Raw genomic sequence first — 9,356 nt, 5'->3', positions numbered from 1 at the left:
ATGTAAGAAAATTGGCTTTGGCTCAACTAATGAAATTAGCAATGACAGGTGTTCTCTGCGAAAAAGAACACGAAGAATTAGGAATTAGAAATATTCCCTCCAAAGTGAAAGAAAATAAGCCAAGGCCACCGGAAGAGACTCATAAATAGACATTTTAGAGAAACCAAACAATCTCCCTGGTATTACAAAGTTGACTTCCACTCAATTGGTAGAAATAGCACTATATGTATTTTAATCTGTGGAGGCTTTAAAAAATTCAATTTCTTGAAATTTCTGAGGAATTTGTCATATATGTATCTGGTCCAAGAACCTAAAAATATACAAATACATATGGTGAGAGGCCTCCCACAACTGCCCCTCTTTGCCCTCCGCAGTGAGCCACCGTGGTTGCTTTTCCAGGTCTTTCCAGAGTCTCTGTAGGTATATGCAGGCGAATCTTAATATATATTTTTCCTTCACCCACCCCTCCCCGTTTAAAAACACAGGTCATAGTATGGCAGGCATAGTGTTTTGTGATACCTTGCTTTTATTCATTTGATAATATCTTAGAAATTATCCTCTATCAGGACATAGTTGCTCTATTCTTTTCTAAGGCTGCACATCCGTCCACTAAATGAATGCAATGTAATTCAGTTTACCAATTCGCATCAGAATAAACACTAATATTCAATGATGTCTTGATATTACAAACAATAGTGCCGTGTATAAGCTTCGTGCATGTCATTCAACCGGTGGGAAATCTACAGGAAAAATTTCCAAGGGCTTTGTTAACCTGGAGTATTTCTAACTGCAAGAGCATTTGATAAGATGCTGCCAGTAAGACATCATGTTGCTGAATCCTTCTGAAAACCCAGCAAAGATCCTTTCTCTTTCTTTTAAGCTTTAATCTCTCCTCTAACAGATCTTTCCCCATCTGTGTTTTGATATGTTCTCCAACCTCTTCTGCCTTCAGAGACCTCCTAGGATCTGCTCTTCTTCCCAGCCACTGCCCATCACCGCCTTACCTTGTCCACACTTGCTGTGTCCGTTTTCCCCTCGATCATTCCTCAACCCATTCCAGTGGGAGCTGGACCACATGACCAGGTAATTTCTTGAGTATAAAGAAATGGATTATGGATGATTCTGAACCATTGAGCCTGGGTGCTGAGGACAGAGAAGGCATCCATAGGAGAGTTTGAAGTAACTGGGAGAGAAGGAGAGAAAGAAATGTAGTTTTATCCACGGTGATCAATCAGGTGAAGATGCTATAGAGCCCACATGGGGAGGCCGAAGGCAGGGTCGGAGATAAGTACTTGGCAGTTGGTGCCCGGGATTTATGGTTGACCTGAGAGGTTAGAACTCTAAAGGCAAGACTGAGTGAGTGAGCCTGCTCTGAGCCTGCTGGGGCGTTCTGGAGAGAGCCACATTCAGGCTCAGCAAGTAGCAGAGAAACAGGAAGGCAATACTAGAGTTCCCATAAAGAAGGAGAGAATGTCATGGCCACAAGGACATCAATAGTAGCTTATGCCGCAGAGTCATGGAAGAGAATGGAAAAGATGTCATGGGAGAGGAGAGTAGAGGCCATTAATAAACTTACGCAAGTGGTTTCATCGGAACCATGGGGGCAGAAACCAGACCATAGCAGACGATGAAAGATGGATAAAAAACATGCGTGTTGGGCGCCTGGGTGGCTCAGTTGGTTAAGCGACTGCCTTCGGCTCAGGTCATGATCCTGGAGTCCCTGGATCGAGACCCTCATCGGGCTCCCTGCTCAGCAGGGAGTCTGCTTCTCCCTCTGAACCTACCCCCTCTCATGCTCTCTCTATCTCATTCTCTCTCTCAAATAAATAAATAAAATCTTTAAAAAAAAAAAAAAAGAAACGTGAAAATCCAATTGCGGGTGAGAACACATTGATATGGAGGTGGTGACTGACAGTAATGATTTCCCTGCCTAAAAAGCGATTCTATCAGGAACAATTGCATGCAGGGGCAAGTAGGGAGGCCACGTGCCAGGGTGGGGGAGTGATGGGACAGCAGACAGACGCGGACAGGCTGGAGTCTCTAGGCATTCTTGGAAGGAAGGGGTTCCCGCAGAACACACGTACAGTGTGTCAGTAATGTCAAGTGGGAGCTATCTGGGGGTTTCAGAGTTACTCAACCTGAACTGAACTTGTAATTGATAAAGCACAATAAGAATAATCCCAACAACACAGGGGCAGGGATACTGAGTGTTGGATGGCTGCCTTCCACCTGGACAACGTTTGGTGTCTTTGCATCAGCCCTTCCCACTCAAGAAGTGTTCTTGCTTTCCAGTGTCTTTTCCTTCTGTAATCACAGGCCACGTTCCTTAAAGGCTCTAAGCAGTTTCCTAGTAGCTTCCTTCCATGGCAGTAGGATTTCTGGCTAAGGGGGTCTGTGCAGCTTTTTTATGTGACCTTTAGAAAAAGCCCGACATTTTCTTTGAGGCAATGGTTCTGCAAATTTAGAAGTGGATTTATTTTGCCTCATGCCGACCCAAGAGTGCTAAACCTGGCCTTCAGCCTCCTACGTTAAAAACGGGTTCACTGCTGTCATTAAGGGGACTCATATTGTCCAAACCTACCCTGTGGAGGAGCTAAGACATGAGACCTGCATCAGTGGGGTTGGCGGCCGGCTAGGTTCTGGACGCTGTGACACTTGACAGGTCTCGTGTGCATGCTGAAGAAGTAATGATAGTGCATCGAGATAAAAATGACTAAATGTAATAAATTCCAGAGTGCTTTCCTTGGTCACGGAGAGACCGTGTGACATGACTCCTATGTGACGTGACTCAGATGCTCCAAGTAGTTGAGGTCAGGCGATAAACTGAATAAGAACTTTGAAGATATAGTTAATTAACTTGGGTGCCTGGGTGGCTCAGTCGCTAAGCATCTGCCTTCGGCTCAGGTCACGATCCCAGGATCCTGGGACCGAGCCCCACATCGGGCTCCCTGGTCAGCAGGAGGCCTGCTTCTCCCTCTCCCACTGCCCCCTGCTTGTGTTCCCTGTCTCGCTGTGTCTTTCTCTGTCAAATAAATAAATAAAATCTTAAAAAAAAAAAAAAGAGTTAATTAACTTACTAAGCACTAAGAATTTCACTTCCTTACAAGTAAATTCAGCGCGCTAACATAACCCATATGAGCAACAGAGGCCAAAACCTTCTTAGTTTCGACTAGGAAACAAGAGCTCTCCCTGCTTCTCCTGAGTCACTCTGGCCTGCATACCCGGTGGCATGGCCACTCCCACGTGAAAGTTTGGGGGTTCGAGACTGATAGATCTGAGAACCATAGACAAGACTCAAATCTACGGCTTCCTTATCTTTCCTAGAATCTCCTGCTTGGAGCGCATGCCGTCTCTGAGACCGAACAGAGGAGATTAGGCGGTAGCTGAGTTCCTGACGACGCCTTCACCACGACTAGGGACCAGCTCTGTCCCTGCTGTTTCCCGGGCATGGGAAGGCGTCTCCACAGGAACTGAGCCTTCTAAGTGCATCTGGGAGGCACCCAAGGCTCTGAACTCAGCCCTGTCATCCAGCACCTCCGTGAAGGTTGTGAGGGTCAGGGAATAATGTGGAAGTAATCTCCACCCCAATACCTATACTGATGTGTTCCCGATTCCACAAAGGCTGTGTTTGGGAGGAGGGAATAGGAGACATTATATTTCCCACATCGTCCATGGCCTTGCTGGGGAAGGAATTCACTCATTAACCCGAACCGTGACCGCAGTGAGCTCCGGCACGTGATGGGCGCAGGTGGGAGAGATGCGTAAGAGCGGGCACTCCTGGTCCAGCTGGGGAGGCAGGTGTGCAGCAGGGAGCTGAATCAGCTGTGCAGGATCCGGGGAGGAGCGGGAGAACGAGAAGAAGCATTTCTATGGGATTGGACCCAAAGGGGCGGTGCCTAGTTTCGAGTTCACTTTTGGTCCGTGCTATTTGTTTTCTCAGGATGCAACTGAAGGTTTTGGAAACTTCAAACGTGTAACCAAAATACTTCTTTTCATCCTCGGTCCAAAGCACCCCTGTGTCCCCTTTATGACTCACATTTGCTCAGAAACCGGTAGCAGTCTAGAGAAAGCCTTGTTTCCTGAAGTAAGCAGTGCATGGAGGAGGAGTCTAGCAGGCAGTCAAACTGAGAACATGGTAGCCGTTTCTGAAGGACTGGAGAGACCGAAGCGCTCGAGAGGCTTCCATTTCTCTGTGAGCAGGAAGACAGCATGAAGCCCTAAGACAGAGCAGGATAATTAGGCATGTGAGGTCACAGAGAAACTAGGAGGGAATGGGAGACCTCCTTTTACAGGAAGGCTCCAGCCAGGACTGTCCTCCAGCACAGCCCACCCAGGAGCCCGGATTGGGCAGCTGCACCTGACTGTCCTCACACCTGGTGATGACACCTGATCTGTGCTGAGATGAGACAGGCAGCACCTCCTGACCCCACTTCCGTGTAAAACCTGCTCGGTCGTGCAGAACGCTGGCATTGCCCCAAGCTTCTCGGACATCTTCACGAACAATACACCCGGGCCATGTATTTGCTGTTTATTTCCGGATGAGAAGCACCTTACCCATGAGCTCACTTAATCACTCAACATCCTCAAGAGGTTATTCAGCCACTTCACACATGAGAATGGGGTTGGCAAGGGACGACGATTTGCCATAGGCACAGCTGACAAGTGGCAGACCGTGGGTTTTACCTGCCTTGTGGGTAGTTTGTAGAGGGAATTAAACTTGGAGGGAGAGCAGAGTTTATTTATGAAGTCCCAAGCAAAAAAAAAAAAAAGGTATCATTGCTCACGTGGAAGTCAGAATTAACTTTCCGTTCTGCGACATCCGAGGTCTTTGACGCCACTCTCCAGGGGACATTTTTTTATAACACACTGGTCGTGCATTCAGAGTGTGCCTATCTCCGTGCTGCGTGTGAAAGGCATAGGCCGGTCCGCTCAGAGCACACGTGACTGCTCCCCAAGCCCGATCTGAGCTTTGGGTGCACACAGCTGCCTTCCCCGGGGCCGTCAGCCTCCACCGTCGCCTCCGGACATGGTTGGGGAGGGGACAAGCCCACCCAGACTGCCCATCCGGGTTTTAGGAATCGGTGCCCTTCAAGGAGGTGGCTGTGGACCTCACCCAAGAAAAGTGGGCCCTGCCACACACGTCCCAGGGGAGGCTGTACAGGGCCGGGATGCTGGACGTCGTTGGCCAGCTGTGTCCGCGGGTGCCCCTGGCAACCTCGATTTATTCCCTAAGTATTCAGAGCAGCGTCCACTCCGCCCTCTACCCTGACTGCTACCCACTCACAGAGCATTTACAGCTACCTGAAGAGAAGACGTGTCTTTATTTCCTTCTATCTACTTTGTCATCCCACGAGGACGTAGCCCACCGGAGCACACTTTCCTGTCTTTCTCGCTGCTCTGTATCTAGCACCCCGAGCAGTGCTGAGCACTCCGTGCATGGGTACGTTACACACATGAAGAATTTTGCTCCACAGTTTCTAGCAGCTTCTCGGCACTGCATCCATGGTGGACTGGGCAACACGGCAGTAAGCCTAGGAAACGCTGTCCCTTGAAAGTAGAGTTTGGGGGTTCTGCTTGAGCATCAGCAAGCAACCCCCAAATGTCTCTGAGCCCAAGAGCGGTGTTCCTCCAGCCTTGAGGAAGAACCGTCAGTACTTCCAGAGGTCAAGGTGCTCTTCCTTGTGCTGTAATGTCCGCCTCGTTCCTTCTCCTGCCCAAAGTGGAGGATCACACACGGTCCTAGCACAGAACTCAAAATCCACGTACATTGTTTTCCACAAACAGCTTATCAGCCCTACGGATCAGACGTGATTTCTCATGTGAAGCCAGGAGGAGGCATGTGCAGGGAAGGAGGAGGATTTCTCAGAGTCTCGAGTCCAGGTGGGCTCCTGGCTCAAGGCGTCAGTCAGTGTGAAGAGAGCCTGGCCAGTGAGAGAACAGGACCAGGGTAACGTCACCCGCAGATGTCCTTGAGGCCGTGGTTTTTCTGACATCTTCTGGAGACCCGTGGGGGAAATATCCCACCCACAACCCCCCGCCCCCCGCAGTGACATAATCCTTTGAATACTTCAATCTCCTCATCTAATCTCCTGTACGTTCTTTGGCCTCAGGGAAAACTAAGAGAGGGAGGCACTGAATGAGAGGTGCTATGTGAAACTCTGACTCCACCATTCACAGAAGGAGCCTTTTCTCTGTGAAAGGAAACCACGTAAATGTCGCCAAACGTATACATGAAAGCCTGTAGTCCAGTATGCTAGCCTTCGATGACACGAGAGGACTGATAGGGCAGAGACCCTCTAAATGGTAGAAAGGATGGAAAGATTTCAGCCAGAGCCTTCACCTTGCACACAACGCAAACCTCCCACTGGAGAGGAATCTTAGAAACATAACGAATGTGGGAGACACTTGAGCCAGAGGGCTTTTCGATTCCTCACGAAGGAGTCCCGAACAGAGAAGCGCTATGTCCGGAATCAGCACGGAAGAGCTCTGAGTGAACATCCATCCCTTCAGCCCCATGGGCGCACCAACACAGGAGAGAAGCGATATGACTGTCGCCTACGTGGGGAAGGATTCGTTCAAAGCCATGACCCGACATGGCGTGGGAGTATTCACACTGTGAGAGAGCCTTTCAGTGCAGTGAACATGGAAGGGCCTTTCGATGCGGCTCTCGGGCGTATGTTCGCCGGAGAACGCACGCGGGGCGACCAATGTCTGAAGTCCACGCGGCCCAGGCTCTGACTGGAGCCCTCACCTTCATGACCACCAGAGGATTCACGCAGAGCAGAAACCCTGCGTCTGTCATCAATGAAATAGAGCCTCAGCCACAAATGGTCCTTTGTAAGCCGCCAGGGAGCTCACCTGGAGAAAACACCTGGCCCTACTATAGTCCTGGCGGCAGAACCTGCAGGTGCAGCCTTAGCCTACACAAAATGCAACGAGTGGGCGCCATCCCTTGAGACAGTGAGGAAGGCAGGACGGGCTTGACTAGGAGTGGGGCCCTCTTGGGGTACAACACCTCATCACCGCTGTAGAGGAAACACGGCGAAGGAATCACGGTTATCCCATCACTCCGGGACACACTTGCAGGACGGGAGAGGATTCACAGTGAATAAAAAGCTCCTAGTGAAATGAATGAGGGGAAGTCTTCAGGGATCCCTTGTTCCTTACTGAACATGAAAGTCCTCAGGCTGAGGAGAGAGATGCCAATTTTACAGTCCAAGTGGAAAATACTTCACCTAGCATTCTCATCAGAAAACTCCTACTGGGAAAACCCTCCCCAAAGATTTTTTTCGTATGTGAATGAGTCAAGAATTCAGTCCTTTGGCAACCATCTTGTTATGATATACGCATAGTATGAAGATGTAGGATGATGAGGTGTTTTGAGAAACGTCGAATGTAGTCTTTGGTCGCAAGTACCAAGGTACGAAGCAAACCTGCTTCAGTAGATCAGTACTTGAACATCTGTACGCATGAATAGTTGCTGAAAATCTACTGAGTGGGTATGTGTCATTCAACACCATGAAACGCTGTACCTAGTTAGACTGGGCCCGTTTTCCTTTCATACTCTGTCCCTGTTAATCAGTTAGTCACTTCCTATTCTTTGAAGTTGTAAGCATAATGACAAGGCTTATCGATCAGGAAATAACTTTGAATGTTAACTGAGAGACATGGAATACAATATGCTGTGTGTTAACTGTCCTGTGAATGTTCGGATAGGCACAGGCGTGCTCCAGATGCATGGCCACAGGGATCAATGGATCCATGCTCTGTGATTCAACTCTGATATTCCATTCATTTTGTCCCTTTTAATTGTTCATTTAATATTTCTCTCATCACTTAAGAGATAATTATAAACTAATTTAGTTATAACAAGTGCTAGGTCTAGAGTATTTTGGGTACCTGGGCAGGAATATCTGCAGAAATGAGTCAGGAAGTGGTTCATCCCCTACATTAAAAGTCTGTAGCCAAGGATGTTGTTGTTGTTGTTGTTTTCCCCATCATGAACAGGTAAATCTCTTTGGGACTGAAATGACAGAAGATCCTCGAGGACATGGAAGGAGCCCCATCTGAGAATGTGATAGGACAACAAGAAGTACAGACACTAACTCACGTAAACACAAAGCACTGCCCCTCAGAGATCCATTAGGAAATCCACCCTCCAAAACTCCAGTCTTCGCTCTAGGTGAACGGTCCTAAAAAAGAAAGAGCCGGGAGAAAGATCAGCATAGAAAGAATGTGTCCTCTGTAAGGTAAAACTGCAAAAAGGCACTTAGGGAGAGGATAGGGGCTGCGTGATGAGATCAATTACCGTTTCTTGGTTGGCCAAAACATTCATTCTATCCCTGGGGTCCACTGAAGTCCAATGGATTGAAGTCTGATATTCCAGGGGTCTGTAAAGCACGTGAAGTTGGCTGGAACGTTTGTGTGTGTACGTGCTCCTTTGTGCATAGCGCGTGTGTTCGCACACACACACACACACACACACACACGGGACAGGGTATATAGCATCTGCTTGATCTTAAAGGGAAAATGTGCCTCAGGAATGTGAATGTGTCGTGCCGGAGGCTGATCGTCCAGATACCTTATGTGCTCATTTATCAAATTATCAATTATTAACAACTACTTCTTGAGAACTTCTAATACTTCAGTGCTGGGATAGTCATGAGGATCAAATGATAAGTAATACAGTGTCCTTATCTTCACAGGACTCTACAAATACTGCAGGCAATAAAAATACACTGGGAAATAAGATATATGATATTAAAAAGCAAACATAGGCAAGTTTACACATTGTATAATTACAGATTGTTTTCTCCCAGTCTATAAGAAAAAAAGTTGGCACTTTATAAAAATGAGATTGAGATTGGAAATATCGCCAATTCTAGTGATTTGGAAGGTTATACGGTTTCAGAAAGACTGGGTTTCTAAAATATTTTACAGGGGCGCCTGTGTGGCTCAGTTGGTTAAGCAACTGCCTGCGGCTCAGGTCATGATCCTGGAGTCTCAGGATCGACTCCCGCATGGGGCTCCCTGCTCAGCACGGAGTCTGCTTCTCCCTCTGACCCTCGCACCTCTCATGTGCTCTCTCTTTCTCTCATTCTCTCTCTCTCAAATAAATAAATAAAATCTTTAAAAAAATAAAATAAAATAAAATATTTTACAGAATTCTGAACGTTTGAAAAGCTATTCTGCTTTGGGAAGATTTGGGGAGAACAAAGCTAGATTTTCTGAGAGCCAGGTTTGCTGTTCACTATATTATGAGAAAAGGACTTTGAAAATGAAGTGTTTGAATTCCAAAATATATTTAGAAAACCAATATGCTTTTTTTTTTTTTTTAAGATTTTATTTATTTATTT

At 47.4% G+C, this 9,356-nt stretch overlaps 1 long non-coding RNA gene across 1 annotated transcript; it reads left to right on the top strand.

The window, feature by feature from the left end:
- Positions 1-745: 745 nt before the first annotated feature.
- LOC118541982 (uncharacterized) lies at positions 746-4,728 on the top strand. The gene is made up of 2 exons (XR_004920361.2): positions 746-1,083; positions 3,325-4,728. It is a non-coding gene; the product is annotated as an uncharacterized LOC118541982 (long non-coding RNA).
- The last annotated feature ends 4,628 nt before the right edge of the window (positions 4,729-9,356 follow it).

The sequence above is a fragment of the Halichoerus grypus genome, chromosome 2 (assembly GCF_964656455.1).
Source record: "Halichoerus grypus chromosome 2, mHalGry1.hap1.1, whole genome shotgun sequence".
Classification (NCBI taxonomy): Eukaryota; Metazoa; Chordata; class Mammalia; order Carnivora; family Phocidae; genus Halichoerus; species Halichoerus grypus.
Note: the sequence above shows the minus strand (reverse complement) of the source record. Positions and strands in the feature narration are given on the sequence as shown.